The sequence below is a fragment of the Atractosteus spatula genome, chromosome 4, assembly GCF_055471065.1.
Source record: "Atractosteus spatula isolate fAtrSpa1 chromosome 4, fAtrSpa1.hap1, whole genome shotgun sequence".
Classification (NCBI taxonomy): Eukaryota; Metazoa; Chordata; class Actinopteri; order Semionotiformes; family Lepisosteidae; genus Atractosteus; species Atractosteus spatula.
In genome coordinates, this window is record NC_142709.1 from 23,113,772 (window position 1) to 23,119,662 (window position 5,891).

A 5,891-nucleotide genomic window follows, 5' to 3' on the forward strand; every position below is an offset into this window, starting at 1 on the left:
TTGGTGAAATGGGTCATTAGCCTCTCAAAAAAGAGGTGTTTATACCAAGAGGTAAGAAGCCAAGAAGATAACACACACCTGCAAGAAATTCGTGATGAAACCAAGATCCGTTTTGAAACAATTAGAATGAGCTAAAGAGTGAGACATGATGACAGCTTACTAATTTAGTACTAAGGATGATCTATATTGTAACAGTATCCCAGTGCACTCAATCGGTTTCTAGAAAAGGTAGGTCTTGCTTAACTAGTTTTGGGAAAAAGCAACAACAGTAATCGACACCTAGAGTACAAAATGGTGTATTAAATTTTCAGAAGTCTGATAAAGTTCCTTAAAAAAATTATCAAACTGTAAGCACCAGGCATTTAACATTATTGCACATGCTTCGAAATGAGATATGGTTGATAGACAACTCCAGATAAGGGATGAATCCTCCAACTGGTGGTGTAATTAATTGAGCAAATCAGTGATCAGTATTAGGTCAATCTACAAATTAACAAAAAATGGAAATACCAATTTCAAATCAATTAACGGGCAGTAAGGCCTTTATGGGCCATTGATAAACTACAAGCCTTAAGAGCCTTCAATAACAAAGTCAATTTTTTTTCATTACCTTGGACTCGCAAATAACTAAATGCTGGCTTAAGGTATGAAAAATACTTTTATTTCTGCTTTTATTAGGCCGTGTACCTTGTAAAAGTCATTTCTGTTAACGTGTTAACAGAATGGCGATAATATTAAGGAACATTTTTTCTATAATGCAGGTGCTTGTTGGTTATAATGTGACCCGGGTATAACGGAACCAGTCACATGCGTAAATAAAAAATGGTTACACGGCAGTCTCAGTGCAGCACCACACATTTGAGATGCTGATGTATTCTCTCATGCATTGGCATTGGTCTTTATCCAACCTGCATAGCTGTGTAAGCGTGCACAGCTACTATGTTTTTATTTTTTGGAAACAGTGATATAAATATTGCTGTTACAAAGTGGCAAGAATATGAAGTGTTCTGCTAGTGCATATGGTGGAGGAAAGCTGTTACTCTGGTACAAAACCTTGATGCTATAAAGCAATATGAGAGAAAAAAAATGATATTTACATCTCTGGGCTTAGTAGTGCCCTAAAAACAGTTTAAGAATTCAGTTCTCCACTGCAGAATTTTTCATTGTACAGTAATATACTGATGCATACTGTCTTATCTATTTTTTTAGTTTTCTGTTTTATATTATCACAAAAACATTTAACACAAGTAAAACATTCAAACTTATAACATAACAGAATACTAAAGAAAAAAACACCTTTGCTATTGTGGATCCAAGCTCTCTACTCTTAAACCCTTTAATTCCCACTGAACCAATGGTTTCTATAACACGATTTTCCAGACTGTCATGTTATAGCCTAAATACCTGTACTTAAAATGATAATTCTCAGTTACTCATAATTAAGTAAAACTGTCCTTCTCCAAGTATTTAGATTATCATTTACAAGACAGAACGTTGGAAATTAATTTTGACAACTTTCATTTGCACTGCTCTGACATTCTCTAAAATAGTGCTTTTTCAAAATGAATGACAATCAGTGAATGAAACACTTTAGTCCAATTTTTATTTTCTAAACATGCACATGGCTGATAAACACTAATTGTACAAGAGTCCAGAAGGCACTCACTTACATTATTCTAATTTAATACCTTTGGTAAACATTCAGTAAAATTCATAAACAATTCAGAAGTGATTCAGACCTCTTCAGCTAGGGAAAAAAATACAACTAATACATATTACATTAAAAGGATTACATCAATGGGTTTCTTGAAAGAAAATTTGTTTAAACTTTTGCTTGGGCTTATGATTTTACCTGCAAACTGCATTGTCCCTTTGATTTTCCTAATTGTGTATTTGCTTGCAGTGTAAGCCTAATTTAACCAAGTAGATGAACCAACATTAAAAGCTGGTGGGCTGGGTAAGTAATCCCAAGGGAGGACCAAGGGTACTTTGTGTTTAAAAGCCACATGCAGAGAAGTATCAGTTAAGGCAAATTTGGGAGGGAACCTTAATGATAAACAATAAAAAGCAAGCAAATCAAATTTTTCACAATTAGTTGAACAACAACTGTGACAGGCTTGGTGCTGAGCATTTTCATTTCTGAGCTCTGATTTGGTTATCTGTCCTGTTTTATGCAAATGTGATGTGATGGGAGATGCTGGGAGCACTCATGCAGGCCGATCAGTCACAACAGGGGCTGTAGTCAGCACAGCTGAGGAGCCCAGATTAAATGGAGTGAACACTGATGGATAAATATGAACACTGCTGTAAAGCTCATAAACAGATCTGTGAGCTCAACCTTACCTTCCCCCTACAACTACCTGTCAAAAGTAAACATATAACAGCCACAACCCACAGTTGTGAGCTGCAGTTTTATGAGCCAATGAGCTCATTTTGACTTTTCTCTTAAAAATTGTGAAATCGGGCCCAGGAAGGTTAATATTTAAATTCCTAATGTTCTCTAAAGCACTTACTGTAACAGGAAAATTACCTGAGCTAGTTGTCAAAACTGATTGCGATGTCTTTTTAAGGGCAAATGACAATTTTGAAAAGGGAAATTCATGTCAAAAATAATTTCATTAATGGAGTCTCAGTATGAAGATATGATTGTCAAAGACTGATACTATTACATCTGAATAATGTGGTATTAAAAGAAAATAAAACAAATTACCCAAACTGAACTAAAAAAGTTCAGTTTAAAAGCACAGCACTAGTCAAAGCAATAGTCATGGATATTTCTAAAACAGCCTTCATTAGAGCTCAAAATATAAACTGTAAAATATATAAAATTTACCAACCAGTACAGTTCTATATAAAAAGGTGAGACTACTTGACCATTTCACTAATGGTACTAGGAGCATGAATATTCCTCTATTGCAAAAAAAATCTGAGTAACCGTTTGTCTTTAAAAAAAAAAAGTCTTCAAAAAGCTGTCTCATATAATTTTATAAAATATTTATAATCCATGCATTTTTTCTTCATCAAGAGTTGGCTTTGTATTGCCGGGCATATTTGGATCCAAGTCCTGATGTCCTGGAATGATAAAAATAATGCAGTTACTTAGAAATGTTTTTATATCCTTTTGAAACTTGCTCATAAACGTCAGTATTACACCTCTCAAAACGTTCATTCTCATAATTGTGCACCATTATATCGGATATAACTGATTATATTTTAAAATGTTACCATACTTAAGATCTTATACTTTTCATGAAAATGTTATTTTTTAATCAAAGCCAAAGTTAGTCTTGAGTTATCTGGCTATCATGCTATAATTAGTGCAGTTTTTTCTTGACTAAATGACCATGAGTACTCCTAAACAGTAGTTTGGTTATGCATGTTGTATGGAAGCTATACAAATTATACCAAATAATTGGGAAATTATTGGGAAACAGGACCATGTAGCCAATAGAGGCCAGAAAGGCACACAGATTGATCGTATAACAGATGCACAGCACAGACAGCACAATAAACAGACTGTTTACTGTGAACCCTTCAGTGAAGCTGCTGGAAACTCCATACTTCAACCCGGATCAATTGAAAAAAGGAAAACAATTCAATCAACTAGTATGCATATGGGTAGTATGGTGGCACAGTGGTTAGGATTGCTCTCCTCGCAATGCTGATGTTCAGTTCCAGACTTAGGGTGCTATCTGCATGGAGTTTGTATACTCTCCCTGTGCTCACGCGGCTTTCCTCTGGGTGTTCCCGTTTCCTTACAATGTCCAAAAACGTAGTGGTAGGATAACTGGCTTCTGGAAAAATTGGCCTTGGTGTGAATGTGTGCATGTTTATGTGTATGTGCCTTGGGATGGACTGGCATCACATCCAGGGTGTATCCTGCTTTGCACCCATTGCTTGCTGGGAAATGGTCTGGCTATCCTGCAACTCTGAATTGGAATAAGTGGTTAGAATAGGGATGAATGAATAGATCACATTTTTCTCTGGGCAGTCAAAGAGGCAATCAGCTTGGAGTCTGATAACCATCCATTAAGATAATATACTTATCACAATGAAAGTAACATTTATTTGTATGCACAGGTTTTCACACAGCAACATTAATCCATTAATGAAAGGGTAATGCAGCTGCCAACGACTAAAGTTAACAGCAAAATAACATGCTGAACACTTGCACCTTGTGAAGTGCTTTTTACTTCATAGTTTTTAATAGCTATTGCCCTCATTTTCCAATTTTCATCTCCTCAAAACAACTGTTGACATTGTACTCTACAGGTTTCTGATAATCCTTTTAATTCATTGTTGAATTGTCTACAATGAATAGTTGCATGTTTAAGTCAACATTAACAACATCACTGCCACCTTACATGATTACATATGTAAGTTAATTAAATGATAATGAGACAATCAGGGCATAGTAATAGGATTGTTTAGTAAGTGGTTTTAGAAGAAACTATACTGACCTCTCAGGTCTGAAAGACAAATACAAATTAAAAGATTACTCAACAAAAACAACAGGCCCCTTATAATAATACAATTTCAAAACAAGTAATTTTCATTTTAACCTGTTCTTTATTGTTGATTTATTTTGCATATGAAAAAGATTAATCGGCAAGCTATCCAATTCAGGGCACGGAGGAGCCAGGACCTAAGCCCAGAAAAAGCAATGGACTCAAGGCAGAATACATCCTGAATGGGATGCCAGTTAATCGAAAGGCACACCCCAGACACAGATACGCAGAATCCAATTAATGTCTTTGGACTGTGTGAGGCAACAGGAGTACCCAGAGGAAACCCACACAGACAAAGGGAGGACATACAAACTCCATGCAGACAGCCCCCCAGGTCCAGAGTTGAAACCAGGGCCTCAGCACTGTGAGGCAGCAATGCTAATCACTGCACTACCATGCCACCCTAGTAGGCAACCTAATTTGGTGCAAATATTAAAAAGAAAAGGAAGGATTCTGTTGAGTTGAAGTCAAAGCCTGAAGTTAGACATCACCAGATACACTCCACATAGAGCTTTTTAATCATGGTATTTTAACTTGAAAAATAAAATTGTATATTATTATAATAATTAATCAATACGATGATGAATCCAAACACTTTCATAAAACCTTCAAGTTATATTCAAATTGGATGCCATTACAATAAGGTCTAAATTCAACTGAAAATGAATGCCAATATTTATCTAATTTTATGACTAATAAATGTTATAGGTTGTAACATAACTTCCATTTTCTTTGTAAAACAATCAAACTGGAAATCTCACCTGTTGTTCATCATGGAAATCTCTCACCTTTAATAATCTCGCATCAAGGTAATTTTTTCAGCGTCCAACATTTCCAAAGAACTAGACTGCTGACCTATAAACCAAAACATTAATAAGATTTAATTTTACTACAGATAAAAGAAGGAAATATGAACTTCAATCAATAATAAGTGTACCTTTTATACTCCAGAAGTTAATGCTGGTAAACTGCTACCCCTATTTAAAACTGTTACTAAAAAGTGTAACAAATTAAAAAAAATGTTCCAAAGGCGTTTAGCACTAGTTCTAAATATTTATTCACATACACTATTAACCTTCCAATTGATTTCATTATGGAAACTATTTATGAGTTACTTTCCAATAAATACTTTAGACATAACCATAAATGCCTATTACTATAAAAAGTTAATTCAGTTTGAATAAACATTACATAAAACAACAAGTCTGTGAATGCTGTTTTTTGTTCTAATAAAGTTGATCCAGATATGGACAATGTTTAACATGTCCTTATATGATGCATGTTTTATTCTCGAAGATATGCTTTACAATCCTTACCTTAATAAATACGATGTCAAATTCAAATACGTTGGAGAATGGAGTTTTGCTCTTTTTAGGAGAATGG